General features: G+C 38.3%; 1 non-coding gene across 1 annotated transcript; it reads left to right on the top strand.

Annotated features, from left to right (window-relative positions):
- Positions 1 to 15,301: 15,301 nt before the first annotated feature.
- On the top strand, positions 15,302 to 15,408 carry LOC143662804 (U6 spliceosomal RNA). The gene has a single exon (XR_013165580.1). It is a non-coding gene; the product is annotated as a U6 spliceosomal RNA (small nuclear RNA).
- The last annotated feature ends 270 nt before the right edge of the window (positions 15,409 to 15,678 follow it).

The following is a 15,678-nucleotide window of genomic DNA, read 5'->3' as shown; positions in this document are numbered from 1 at the left end:
CATGGCACAATATAGATGCACCATCACTGGTGTCTGCTGGGGTTGTGAATACCCCAAATTGTGTAGAAATTCTTCCCACATCATCCCTAAGAGATGCTTGCCCAGCCTGTCTAGCCCACTCAGGCTTTCGGTTAAGGTTACCCTCTGTTCAGAACATTTATGACCTTGAATCGTCACATGGCTAGAGACTGATCTACCTTTAGGTCTCCACTCAAATATCAAGTCCTCAGAGACCATCCCCCATAAGTGAGGAAAAAAAAAGAAAATTTCAAACATCTTCAGTAACAAGGTCAAGCTGTGCTGTGCAACTGTCAACTGTTGTTGGGCAACGCTATTTATTGGCAAAGTTCATTCTTTGCCCTTGTTGATTTTTGGCTTCCCACAGCTTAGATCCCTATCCTACCTCAACACTTGTCTTCACCACATTATCTCATGCCCTTGATTATGCTAGGCACAACTTAATGGAACTTATTTGACAGCACATCTAGTTTACTGTAGAGGATGAGAGAATGTCCTTCTCCTATTTCCTTCTTTAGAGAGCAATACTGAGTAACTGCCTCAGCTGCCCTGCTATGAATCCTTCACCACATTTGCACCAAAGGCATCTTTCCCTCAGAATGTTCCCAGCCAGCCAGCAGGGTGCAGATGCAAGAAGACTCCTTGTCATAAAGTACAAGAGTCCTCTGACTGGAGACTTTGACTTGAGGACCCTACATTGATTGTGTCAAACTGGCTTAGAACTGCACTGCTTTTCTTTCTCTCTCCTTCACAAGGCTCAGATCTGAATTAAGTTCTGAAGGCTTGCCAGCTTCCTCTGCCTCCTTCCTCGTTCCCTCACAGGTGTGTCTTCCAATTATCTCTTGCACATAGAATCCTATCTTGACATCTATTTTTTTCAGGACCTAGACTAATGCATATACTGTTACTTCCACATATGTGAATGCTAGCAGGCTTCCCTTTCCTAAGAATATGCTTTAAACTGAGTGAAATTTGAGCAGAATAGGGGAATCTATTTTTAGAGAGCTTACACACCATTGACACAAGGCAAGAATTGTCACATAAGTATAACATGAATATAGAAATAGTATTAAGATTTTAAAGTAAATTATTAAATATTTTTAAATAAATTTTTATGTTGCCATAACGTTTTATTCTGGACAGAGAGATCATTTTACCCTTCTTTCTACTTACATTAAATAGGCTATTACTTTTTCTATCAAAATCATCAGCAGCAAATAAATCATTGGCAGGAGTTGATTTTATCAAAGGGATAAGATCAACACACTGGGGATAAGACCTTTCCAGCCTTATCCTTCCCAGGCTCCATAACTCTATGAGGAGGGGCAAAGTAGAACACACACTCACACATTCACAGCCTAACAACCACTATCTACTTTGAGAGCAGCCAGAACTAATCTCATTAAGCCCGTTACCTGTTTATGTCAATCACCACTAGAAGTCCCAGGCTTTTAGGTTTCCCCTCACTGCACACACTTTAATTGCCATACATCTCTGCATATCCCCTAATAAATCCCTTTATTCCACCCTCTTTAATTCCTAAAACCTCTCCAGTGAGCTTTCTGGAATTTATGGTCCATCATCAATAAACCTCCATGCTCACTTCTCTAAAAATTACCTTCAATTCACTCTAAATGCAACTTATTTCTCCCTTAAGGATGCTGCTTCTTCTGCAAGCTCTAGGTGGATGCTGTTTTCTCATCCCCAGCCTTGATACCTTGGAGCTTGAGTTTGAGTGGGTGTTTCCTGTTCCTCCTTGCCACCTTCAAATGGTAATAGATGGTGGGAAATTCTACGGCAATGATTACTAGGTCATTACTGCTTTGGCCTCACATCTCCGATCACACTGTAAGTCTGGTTCAGTCATAATACTACCCTGAGTATTCCTCTAACATATTGAACACTTCATTCTCAGGGCTAAGCGCCTTCTATTACCTTCTCTGATCTCATGATTCTTTAAAACATGTGCCTGGGTTGATTTGCTGTTGCATCTTATTTAAAAGTCTTTGATCAAAATTCAAAGAAACTTACCCTGTCCACCATATTTAAAAATGCAGCCAATCTCCGCTGTATTTCCTTTACTCCACTGTTGCTTATTTTCTTCGCCACAGCACTTGTTTTGGTCTGTATCCTCCACCAAGAATTTAAACTTCAAAGGCAAATTAACTTCTTTGATATTGTATACCCAGTGTCTAGGACAGGGTTTGATACAAAATTACTCAATAAATATTTGCTGAAAGAATGCAATGTGTGGAATTCATTACAACTATCATCTTTCTCCTCTTACAAGGAGGAAACTTTAAATGTTCTTTTAAAACAGAAAACATTGCTTTCAATTTCACTCAGTAATGTCTATTGCTTTTTCTGTAATATACATAGTGCTCTGCATAGAGCATAACTCCTTACCTTGAAGAATTCCTTTCCTAGCTATACAGACAAATATATGCAGATTATAATAATCATAATGATAAAGATTTATACATATTTAGATTGTAATTTCCTTCATTAACTCTATGGAGGATAGATTTGGGTGGGGGATAAAACCAGAGGCAGGGAAACCAATAAAGAATGTGCATAGTTACCAAAGTGAGAGGTGATAGGACCCTGCATTAGACATCTTCATAGGGACAGAGAGGAGACAACAAGCAGAAAAATAGTTCAGAGGAAAGTGATATTTGGTAGAACATAAAAAAGTGAGAGTAAGAGAGAAGACTTTGTTGTAGAAATAATAGAGAAGTCAGCTGAGAGTGAAAGATGGGAATTAATATTTTATCAGATTAATTTTGCAGCCATGAAAGACATGTAGACGATGATGTCAAGGGATATTGATTTGCATAGAAAGTTGTGTAGAGAAGCCTGGGAGGGAGGAACAAACCTGGCCATTCTCAATATGTATGTTGTAAATTATACTTAGAATGAGTGAGATGATTCAGCATAATATATAAAGCCAGAATAGTAGTGAAATAAAGGAAAATACTGTGAGAACCAGAATTTATAGCACTTATAGAAAGGGGAATTAAGAGAAAGAATAAAATGTCAGAGATGGCAACAGATAAAAAAGAAATAACATAGTGTGGTGTCATGTAAGCCAAAAGATTAGATAGCTTTAAGAATGAGAAAGTAAATTGCAGTCCCAAAAAGCAACAGAGAAGTATGATCAAGAATGGAAATTTCTATCAGATTCAAAATTAGGATGACACTGATGACTAACTGAAGCAGTTTTGTTACCATGGAGAGGGGAGAGCCAGAAAGCAGTGCATTGGGCATTAAAAGTGAGGTGAAGGTATAAGGATGTGACAATGACAAAGCTTCCATTCATTACAGTTGAAAGAGTGCACGATGAATGGGGCAGGAGGTAGAAGGAGGTTGGTTAGGAGAGGCTCGAATATATTTTTAAGCTATTGGATGGAGGTAGATAGGAGAATGTTGAAGATGCAGGAGAGAAATTGAGAGATGATGAATTGTTCTGGAAGCAATGGTGGGGAATGGATAAAGGACTGAGGATCTGAAGAGAGACTGGAGGACAATTGGTGAAGTTTTCTGTAGATGTAATTTGACTTGCATGATTGATGATGTAAATTGGAACCAACAGTCTAATTTCTAAATGTATAAATGATATAGGTTTTCTGATGAGATTTGCAGGCAGTTGTCTGAATAGTAAGCATAAGACACCTTTGGAAGCCTAGAATACTCACAAAGAGAAATAGGAGGTAAAGATATCCCAGGGCAAGTGATCAGAATGAAGCCACACATTTCTTAGAGCACCAACCAGAATTGCTGTCCAATATTCTCTGAAAATCCTCAGCCATTCGCATGAATGAATGATAAGGCAGGCTTTGACTTGATTTTCATTTGGAATTTTATTGTGAAAGTGCAACCAAATGAAAATCACAAGGTTATTGAGAAATCCAAGAGGACGTAAATAGAATAGATGATCAATCATGTGTTGTAGGCCAGCAGGAGTTAATAGATTAGAAAAGGATAAGAGGATCAAGATTATTCAATTTTCCTGATAATTGAATAGAAATGGTGTGAGTTAACTCATGGAAGAGCTGGAACAATGAGAGTATATGATCAGACAGAGACGGTAATCTGAGCAGAACTTCTCAGGTAAGTTTGTTCCAAATGATGTCACTTTCAGGAAATTGATATGATAAGTGGTAAACATTGCAAGACTTAAGAATGGTCAGGAAATTTGAGATTAGATAGGATTTTGTAGCCACAAGAAAATATGGAAATATCCTAGTTTAATTTTTAGATAAGGGCCCTGAGAGGGAAACAATTTCTTTGAGGTCACACAGCAGCTTATCAGCAGTATTGGGAATGAATTTTTGTTTTTAATATTGCCGCATAGTGGGGCATGCATTACTATCTTTTGATGCATTACTTTCCTCTGTCATTTAGGAATCAATTCCTTGAGGTAAGTGGTAGGATCTCTGTAAACCATATGTCTTAGGAAAAATAATAAAAATATGGTAAGTAATAAAACTTTGCTGTTCTTTTGCTAATGAATTCATTCTGTATTTCTCATTAATGAAATAATCTCTGTTTATATATACACCTTACAGAGAGGAAAATTGTGAGGTTTGTTAGAGTTTCAGGTGGAATTTATTTTTTATCATTGTCAAATACTAGTCAAAAGGAAATCTAGTAAGTGAAGGACACGAAATAAAATCAGCTTAAATTTGCATATTGAGTTGTATGTGTTTTTGTAGTGTTACTGAAAGTGTTTCCGTCCCCTAGGTTGATTCAAAGTTATTCTAGAGGTCCAAAGGCTTCATGCTGATGTGCTGATTTTTTGTCTCTCGTAGGAAGAAAAGCCTGCTTTAGAGGCAATGTTAACAAGAGATGGTGTGCACAACTTTGCACGCATTATTATCACTTTGACAACAGGGGTCCTGTAGCTGCAGAGAAGATAGAACAGGTGCCACAACCCACTGGGCTGACTCACACAATGGGTTTTTAGTTTTTACTTCCAAGAGATAAAGAAAATTGCCTCCTCACCTCCAAAAGAAGATAATTCATAAATCCATCTCAAGTGACTCTGACTAATTCTATAAAATCAATTGCCAATTAATCTAATTCAGCACATTTTGAGAGGTACTCTCGTATAGTGATAATATGACTAATGTGATGAAGTCTACTAAATCAGTAATAAATTTTGTCTGGTACAGTTGAACTCTAATCCCGATATTCAAATACATTAATCGGTAAATATATTTAAGCCCCAGCTATTCAAAAACAATATAGCTATTCGAAAATATAATAGATGATGATCCTGAATCATGGAAATAATTGCAACAATTTTTATTAACAATTTGAAAGTAATATATATGTTTATTAATTAATCTAGCTATGCCTTTATAAAAGTATTTGAAGTAAGTTATACTCAACTTGACAGGAGACTTAGAATCTAGGAAAGTATTCAGAAAGAGGGAGGATGGAGGAATGAAAGAGAAAAGTATGTTTGGGGAACAACAAATAATTTTAAATGAATGCAACATAGAAATTATATGCAGTGGGATAGAGCTTCAGCTAAGATTAAGCTGAAGAGGTAAGTAGGAGCTAGGTTTGAAGCAAAAGCTGATTAGGTATAAAGACAGAATAGGGAGAATAGAATGCATAGATATTATTATGCATCAAAAATGAACTAAACATTATAAGTAATTAATAATGTTTTCTTTAAGTATTATGGGAACTATGGAGAAAATATAGGCTTATATGATCTGGTGACAATCCCTGTCATTTTCCAACAAGTGAAATCAGACAGATTTATCTTGAGACATGCTGAAATAAAATTGTGTGGCTTCTCAGTTCTTAACCTACTTGGTTAGTTTTCAGTACCTTATACTATTAAACTTCTTCCTCACTGAAACTGTTTCTCATTTCCTTGTATAAAATTATACTGTCTACCCATTTCTTCAATGCCTTCTTCAATTCCGTGTCCCCTATCTAACACAACTCTGCCCTTTCTTGAGTCATATTCAGCACATGAGACTATTACCTGCTCTCATATCCTCAGCCTGGGTTTCCATGAATGACCCTGTCACACACACACTTTCCTTCATAGGATGGCCCTCTTCCCTGCATATGCTTGTCAAAACCTACTCAGGTTTAAGGACCAGGAAAGTGCCACTATTTACATAAAGCTTTCACCTACCTGGAAGACTTAGTCTCTCCTTTGGTTCCTACTGATACCTTTTTTCTAAAAATATATGTATGTATGTATATGCATGCCTGCACACACACACACACACACACACACACATACACACATCACACATACCTCCCAATTGCTCCTATACTGGATATTAAATTACTTGAGAGTCCACAATTACATCCATCATCTTCCTTATTAAATCCATGCTTCTGGAGCCCTCTTTCTCGCATGTCCAGGATGGTTAATCTCTACCATCAGTACAATGTAGGCCAGAACTAATTCTGAACAAACCAACCTTTAGGTGTAATGGATTTAAGGAATTAAGCCCACCTATACTGGTCAGGAATAAATTCTCTTTTATGCTAAAATACCACAACTTGTTTGTCAATTACTCTGACATGGTTGCCTACTTAATCATTCCTCTATTATTTTATCATTTCCCATTCTGTAAGTTTTTTGTGGTCAGGGGTAGCATGCTCACTTCCATTAGTTTCCCCTCAGGGCAATGATTATCAGAGTTGATAGTAAGTATTTAATAAATATCTATTGAATTGACGAATGAATGAGGGGAATACATGCAGGGATCTGTGAATGGGTGATAAAGCCTTAATGGAAATGGCCACTGCTTCCCATTGCCCAGGGAAGTAGACAAAAATTAGAGGCCACTTCTTAGGTACAAAGTTTTCCCCACAATTCAGTTTTCTTTCTTGTGTCGCTGGGGAGGAAGCTCTTCTAGAGTAAATGCTGTCTTCTGTATGTGATAAGGGAAATAGGAATAGCCCTTCCTTGAACAAGGCACCATTCAATAAGGTTGCCAAGTACGAGCATAACAAGAGAAATTAGTCTAAGTAGCAAGAGAACTTTAAGATTATTTGCAACTCATCCTTTTCAAGGAAGAGTCTCCTGAGTATGGAAAAGATTAAATTACTTGCTTAAATTCCAATGCAAATTGCAGGAGAATGAGAACTTTGGCTTCCGGTTTCTTAACTTACCTCCAGTGCTCCTTCGATTTCCATTACACATTACGTTTATATTATAAATGCATTTACATTATAAGCACATTTCATTAATGATGGTGTGAGCTAATATAGCTTAATTTTTGTATCTCCTGACTAATGAAGAAATCATTAGTGTGTTATTACCGTACCATAAAATTGCCAAGAACCTTTTTGAAGATATGCTGTTTAAAGCATGATTTTGTGATCCATCACTGCTTTCTTGATACCAATGGGACTTAATATAACATTATTGCAAGGACCCTCTAATCTGCACAACAGTTTTTGAAAAGCAGTAAATGTAAAGCAAAACTTCAAAGTGAATACTCAAATCTCAAGGCAACTTAAAAAAAGGAAAACAGCAGAAGTCTCAGGAGGATACCTATACAGCCTGTGTTTTCCGGCCCTGGTGGAACTTTGCACTCCCTGAAATACCTCGAGGAAGGAAAGCCATTTGTGTTAGTGCCGCTGGGGTGAAAGAGGCCCCAAGAGTAAGTTAGAGGGCTGCTCTGTATGCTGCTGTTTGCTCTTTCCAGCTCCTGGGGATGTCTTTGTGCACTTGAAACAATAATAGAAGGAATCAATTCAACTTTTGTGCTGTGGAACCGATTAGAAGATAAGGACTTGGTAAATACATTACAGCTTTCACAGTGCTAGAATTTATCATTATACTGAATAGTCTTTCCCTCTAGGCCTAATTTCCTACACAAGATGTAGAAAACTTGGGTACAATGATTTGAGAATACCCTTGAGGATCAAACTAACTTTAGATGAAGTGTCAACCAATCCTCAAGTTATCTCATTGTAAATTGAACCTCTACTTAAGAATCTGGAAGTCAGTTCAGGCACCACCTTGGAAAAAAGTGATCCTTGTTTGTTTCTATGTGTATGTCCACATGTGCAATTTTTGTTCAACCTAAAGATGTTGTTAAATAAAAGTATTTGCCTAGAATGATGTGATGGACTTAGATCAGTGTCAGATGTTTTCAGAAGCTTATTTTGATTAGTTATTTGTAGTGAAAAATCAGTTGTTACTCCTTGATGACCAAGATAGTATGGATAGAAAAATGTTCTAGGTTATTTGGAGTCTGGTAATCATAATAATCCCTCCACCCTCTTCCCCAAAGGTGTCCATGCCCTAAACCTGGAATCTGCCACCTTAGGTGGCAGAAGGGACTTTGCAGATGTGATTAAGGTTAGGGACCTTGAGGTAAAGAGATTATCCCAGGTAATTCCAGTGACCTAATCTAATCACATGGGTCCATAAAAAACAGGAAAATTTTTTCTTCTGCAGACAACCAGAGAGATGGCAGCAGTAGAGAGATTTCCTGTGGTTGGCTTTGAAGACAGAAGAAGTGGTCATGAGCCAAGGAATGCGGTAATCATCTAGTAACTGAAAGAGGCAAGGAAATGGATCCTTCCGAGAGCTTCCAGGAAGGAAGAAAGTCCCGTCAACACCTTGATTTTAACCCAAAGTTGGATGCCAGACCTACAAAACTGTTGGATAATAAATTTGGGTTATTTTAAATCCACTAAGTTTATGATAATTTGTTATGAGAACAATTGAAAACTAATGCAAAGGCTTGATCATTTAATTGTTTGAGTATTCTGTGGCAACAGTCTCTGAAATTATTCTGGAGTACCATACATTTTTCTTCATATTTAAAATAATCTTTAATAACAAGCAAAAAAAAATACATCCAAATATTGAAACCCATTATAATTTTTTGGATTTTCAGTCATCCCATTGTTAACTCAGAACTGAATCCAGTCTATTAGTGTTTTAGTTAGTCTCCTGGTTGCCAAAGCCAATACCATGCAATGCGTTGGCTTAAACAATATGAATTTATTAGCTCATGGTTTTGAGTCTAAGAGAAGTCCAAAATCAAGATGTCATCAAGGCAATGCTTTTGCCCAGGATATTATGGTATGCTGGGGCTGGCTGCCAGGGATCCCTGGTCCTTAGCTTTTCTGACAAATGGCAATGCGTATGATGGCATCTTCTTCCTCATCTGGGTTCCTTTGACTTCCAGTTTCTGTCTGTCCTGATGGCTCCTCTTTCTCTTACTAGCAGGCCTCCAGTAATAGGGTTCATTATCACTGTGCTGATTCATTGGGGCTACATGTCAACTGAAGCAACCTCCACAAAAGTTCCTTTTTATAATAGTTTCACACCGCAAGAATGGATTAAGATTAACAAATGTTTTTTTGTGAGGTACATAGCTCCAAACCACTGCAATTTGTAAAATAAATAAATAAATTTATTTCTGGGTCCTTGGTAAATTCAAATGATTTTGTATAGTTTTGCACAAAGAAGAGTTATTTTAAGGACCATTATAAAAAAACAGATACTTTTGCAAACTATATTATTATAATGCATACTTTATAAGGCATACTGGAATATTTGGGGTTACTAGATAAAGTGTATGTCTGTACTTATTCATTACAGCTTTGGTACATAGAAAATATGATAGAAGATTAATACACAATATAAGTGCATTAAAAAGAAAAAAGTAAAAAGTAGCAGAAAATGTATTCCTTTAAGGGACATTCAGTTTCAGTAATTTTAAAAGTAAACTTGAAGTTCCTAATTTCAAAATCTTACTTTTCCTTCTTCTTATTGCATCATAATAGGTGGATTGCTCAGTATAACACTCATTTCCCCGGCTCCTGTGGCACCTGAGGTGGACTTCCCTTGCACAGAGAGGCATGTTTCATGGGAAACTCACACTGTCCTGTGTAGGCCTCTCAGGTCACCCTGCTTGGCCAGCTGTGCCTGAATTTCATTTTTCACGAAAGGATTCTTACTGGGTTATATCCACTTTTCAAAGGAGAACAAAGATTTTCCTAGGAGAAGAGTATAAGAAGACAGTTTAAAAGAACTGCCACTCACCCTGAGTAGGAAATGGATGACTTTTGGGGGAGAAGAAGAATGTCTCCCAATCCTGGGAACACTGGGATAGAGAGGACATGGAGAGGGCAATTTTAGGTCCAGTATTTGGCCAAGAGCGTAAAACCCTCAGACTCACCCACTGGCACTTTGTGCATTTTGTTAACTCCCCTGTATGGTCTCAATATGGGCACTGGTGTAAAGCAGTGGTACCCTCAGACTAGGAGTGAACAGTTTTGGGTTGACATTGGTGAGGCTGAGAACTCTGAAGTCTCCACTTCCCCTGATCCTTTGCTGTAGATTGAGCCATTCCATTTACCCTCATCTGTATAAAACAGGATTTTCCATGAGGTCCTTTCAGTAAGTATTTCTGCCACAATTGCCCCAGGGAGGGTTGATTTTCTTAAGTCCCATGCCTATTGTCTTTAGGAGCATAATTAAGATTTAAGTCCCAGCATAGCCCAAAACAGAAGTATGAATGTGAAGGAGGAAGAGATAACATACTCATCAAAAGGCCTCAGTCCTTGTCACTTGTATTGGTACAAATCTGGAGAGCATGTAGGAATATATTCAGTCAGTTATCAAGTTAGCACTTCTCAACTCCAAATCTACCCCTCTTCATCCTGTTGCATGAAACTGGAGCTGGACCCTATAAATATCTCAGTTTGCAATCTGGCTTTGTTAGTACGTGGCACTAGAGGGACTTGGGCTCCTGACTCTAGGCTGATAGATTTTACTCTCTCTTGCTCCTGTGTCCAGTGTCATGAGGGAGACCCAGTGAAACTTACTCTTTTGTTAGTTCTGCCTGCACCCAGGCAGGCAGTTCTCAGGGAGTTTTGCAGCAAAGGCAGCTCCTAGGATGAGTTTCACTGATGCCCTAGCAGAAGGCTACCCTGAGACTCTTGCTGGAACTATAGCCCATGGTTTTCAGTTTGCCAGACCTAACCTGCAGCACCTCAGTAAGCCTTTCCACCATTCAAATGGCTGCAGTTGCACCTTCTACAATGATGTCTAAATCTAAGCCTTGAGGTAGAAGGGTTTTCTATCTTTGTTCTTCCTTGTAAACTCTGCCCTAGTCCCAGAGGTAGTGACTGTTCATATATCAGCCATTCCTCTATTCTTTAGAACTCTCTTTGTCCCTTAGTATTTAATTCTCTCCTACTAGTTAATTATTCTTTTTATTAAACTTTCCCTGTATGAATTACTGGTGTGGGTTGTCTCCTGACTGAATCCCAATTGATACAACAGTATTAAAACAAGAAGATGAAATATAAGTGTTGGTTGAGCTGACTATATTGATATGGATATATTCACTTTGGATTCAAGATTAAAGGAGGGATTTTCAGCCTTGCCTGTACATTGACCTCACTTGAGAGATTTTACTTATTTTGACATCTAGGACACAGCCAGACCAATTGCACATGATTTTCTAGGGATGGTACCCAGACATTCACATTCTTTCAAAACTCTCTAGGTGATTCCAATTTGTAATCAAGTATGAGAATTAGTGGATTAACATGCTAACTCTAACACTAGAGAGTGGCATTAATCTGCCAGGTTGACTAATTGAAGACTGCATTCATCTACGGCTTATAGAAGTTAAAATGCTGGAACTTTATGGGGCATAAAGTAGAAAAGTTACTGAATGTGAGGGAGATGGGAATGTTGGAATTAATCTATTATACAGAAAATCAGCAGCCAAGGTCAACCATAACACCTGGGTGGGTCCAGAGATCACTTCCTCCTAAAAGATATTAAGAAAGGCTTTAGTCATGGAGAGAGGGGCAGGTAGGGCAGGGAATTCCATGAATTCTTAGACCTTCTTAGACCAGAGATGACAGTGGAGAATGCTAAAATACAATAGTTTTCTGAGATCTTAAACAGAACATGGGATACTAGGTGGCAGGGTTCAGGAGGAAGCAGTTAACTATTAGAGAAAATCTAATAGTTGCCAAATTAGGCTACAGTGATGAACTGGGAATTTTAGGGTTTTGACTCTAGGGATCCATGGGCCAATAGATTATGCAGTTCCTAAAGCTGGGTGGATGGGCAGTCTAGAAAGGTGAGGCTTTAAATAGATAAACGGGTGTCTAGGTCAGGTTGTAAATCCTGATTTGAATTGCTTGCATAGGGGTTCTCAGACCTAAATCCCTCAACAGAAGGAGAGGCTGGGTCCCATTCAGGAAGGACTCGGTACTGCAGGCATAGATGTGAACTATGAATCTAGTCTCCAGTGTTTCCCAGCCAAACCTCCAGACATTGACTGAAGTATATGAGCCCTGAGGAAATGGAGACACTCAGACACTTGAGGGATTATTAGGGAACTGACACTAGTCCAAAATACCCAAATATCAAGTGGTTATATGGGTCAGGTGGGAGTCAGGTGATAGCTAAGTTTTCAGAGCCAGTCTCACAATGGATGTGGTGGGAATTTAAACTCACCTTGTTTTACTTCCATCGCCTCAGAATAAATGATAGAAATACGATATAATTAGTACCCGGTAGTGTCTCCATACTGACTCTCTGTGGCCTATTACATGGAAAGGGCCATGTTAAAAACTCCCCACACCCCCTACAACCAAAAAGGCAGGACATTTAAGACTATAAGGGATCCTTAGGGGAATATCATATTGGTGCCATGAGAACTTGTCTGTGTGACCAGCACCAATGTGAGTTTTGGAAAATGACTGTGTGTAGACTATCACAACTTTAATCAGGTAGCAATACCAATTGAAGATATTATTCTAGATATGGTATCTTTATCAGACTAAATCAGGTAAAGCACATGGCAGACTTTTAGGCTATTGACCTAGCAATTATCCCTTCTTTCCCTGTTTCTATCAAAAGCATTATCGTAAGAAGTTTTATGACACATGACAGGACAGTAATATGCTCCAAATATCTTATCTAATTCTATGTCAGCCCTCCTCATCTCTGTCATGATATAATTGAGAAGGGATCTTAATAGTCTTGACATCCTATAAAACAAATGACATTATAGTAATTGTGCTTCATGACTAAGCAGCACTGTCATGGGTTGAATTTTGTCTCCCGAGAAGATATGCTTAAATCGTAATCCCCAGTCTTGTGACTGTAATTACACTTGGAAATAAGGTCTTTGAAGGTGTGATTAATTGAGATTAGACCAAACTAATCCAATGACTAGTACACTTTAAGAAGAGGAAAGCTAAGAGACATAGATAAATGTGAACAGGAAGCAGAGATTTGAGTTGTGCTGCCATAGCCAAAGCCAAAGAATGCCGAGGATTGCCATAACCATCTAAAGCTATGAAGAAGTAAGGAGGGAGTCTCCTCTACAGGTTTCAGAGGGAGCATTTCTCTGCTGACACCTTGATTTTAGGCTTTTAGTCTTCAGAACTGTGAGGTAATAAATTTTTATTGTTTTAAGCCATCTAGTTTTAGTACTTTGTTTTGGTGACCCTAGGAAACCAAGACAAGCACCAAGTACCCTAAAAGGCTTAGTAAGAACAAGATGTCTAGAGTTTGTGAAACAACCCTGTATAATTCAGAAGCTTAAAACATTAAGTACCTTGGGATCAAGTGGCTGCAGAATGTGGAGATTTCACCTCTAATGGAAAAGACCACTGGCTATACCCTGTATTAGGAATCCCAAAGAAAGAAGCACAGTGTTTGATAGACCTCTTAGGAATTGGGACAGAATAAACAGCTTGATATTGGGACCTAATAAAGATCGAACATAAGACCACAGGAAACCAACTGCCTGTGAATCCCGAACTACCAATCAAACAGCTGGGTATTATTTGATCTAATGAATCATAATATTAGAAGTGTACAGTAACTGTCACTATTAAATGCAAATGATATAAACAAGATTAAGCCTGAGGAGGTCCAGAAGACTCGAGTAAATGGCACTAGCACGTGACTCAGACTCCATGGTTTGTGACTTTCTGTTTTACCAACTCCCCTCCCCCATCAATGAGTATCTTTAGCCTTGTGTAGATTTGTCTATGAAATTTAACGAAGGATGAAAAATCCGATATGGACCTATTCAATGTGATAGCACAAGCCTCCGGGGGAATTGTCTACACTATACTCAGTGCTGGTTCTGGAAGACAGATGTGAACTGAAATCGTTGAGGTGGCCACAGGGCTACCCAGTGCATATGAATTATCTCTTCTGTAGAAGGGGCAGCTTGAGAGAAGCTTCACATGATTTACAGGAAGGGCTGACATTTTGGCATACTAGGAAGACAACTGAAAGAACTATATTGCATGACTAAAATTAAGCAATGTTAGATAGGAGTTATAAAGACAGACTTCTCTGAAAGAGCACAATTTATGTCTTATGTAAAAGTCCACCAAGAGGTTTCAAGTATGAAGAATTCTCTTAACATTTGGGTTTAAAATAGACATGACTCATCCTTTGAATGCCATTTAACTCTTCTCCCAAACATTCAAGTGTTTTCTCAATGACCCGTATAGCAGAGAGGATGACAATTAAAGATACTGCCAATATGGACTTTCTAAGCAAGGCTGGTCTGGCTAACTCCACTATGGATTGCATCAGAGTCCAATACCAAGTTCCTGATACATTAAAATGTGTTTAAGGGAGGAGAGTGATTGACCAGCTGATGGGTGGTATATTGATTGTATCAGACTCTTTCCATCACTTAATGGCAGCTTTTTGTTGTCATAGGATAGATATATATTCTAATTATTTATTTGCTTTCTCTGTCTGATGTCCTTCTAATAGCCACTACAGATTAACAAATGCACTATCTGTCATTGTTTCCCGCACAATGTGGACACCAACCAGGAGATTCATTTTCCAATGGAGGACACAGGCAATAGAAAAACACACATGGAATTTATTGCCCTTACTACGTTCTACAATACCCAGCGAAAGCTGTCTCAGTGGACCAGTGGAATGGTCTTTTAAAGGCTCATTTATGTTGCCAGCTGGGAGATACGTTGTACCATCACCCTCAAAAGGGTTGAGGTAAGAATGTCCTTAATAATTAAAATATCAAATATCACCTTGAATGAATTTTTGGCCTAATTCCTTTAACCATTGGCATGATGACTTTGGAGGCCTTGATGTTCAAAGGAACTTTCTTCCACTTTCATTTGTATTTGGAATTCCTCTGATACTCATGCTCCTGAAGCAAATGGTAGTGCTGGTTAGAGTGACTGATCCCACTTTTTAGAGAAAATATAGTTTCTGTCTACACAAAAGGATTAAAAAGGACCATGTCTGGTGACCACTTTGGCAGCACACATACTAAAATCAGAATGATACAGAGAAGATTAGCATGGCCCCTGTGCAAGGATGACACACAAATTTGCGAAGCATTTCATATTAAAAAAAAAAAAAAAGGAGGACTATGTCTGAATGCTATGAGATTTATTACAGGATGACTTATTATTTCCTTGTTCAATGGTCAGGTCAATAGGAAAATGTGGCAAATCATTACAAACAGTATGTACCCTCAATAAATGAGATCCTGCAGGAATAAAGATAAAGAGCCTAAATCAATCAAGATGCTGCAGAAGTGTAAAGGTGACGTGGAATGGGTTGTGTAGCAAGGAGGCTGCATTATCAGCTGCAAATTTGGGCTCTGTACAGCTATTATT

This window comes from Tamandua tetradactyla, chromosome 18, assembly GCF_023851605.1.
Source record: "Tamandua tetradactyla isolate mTamTet1 chromosome 18, mTamTet1.pri, whole genome shotgun sequence".
Lineage (NCBI taxonomy): Eukaryota > Metazoa > Chordata > Mammalia > Pilosa > Myrmecophagidae > Tamandua > Tamandua tetradactyla.
The sequence above is the reverse complement of the archived record's forward strand: the minus strand, read 5'-3'. Positions and strand labels throughout refer to the sequence as shown.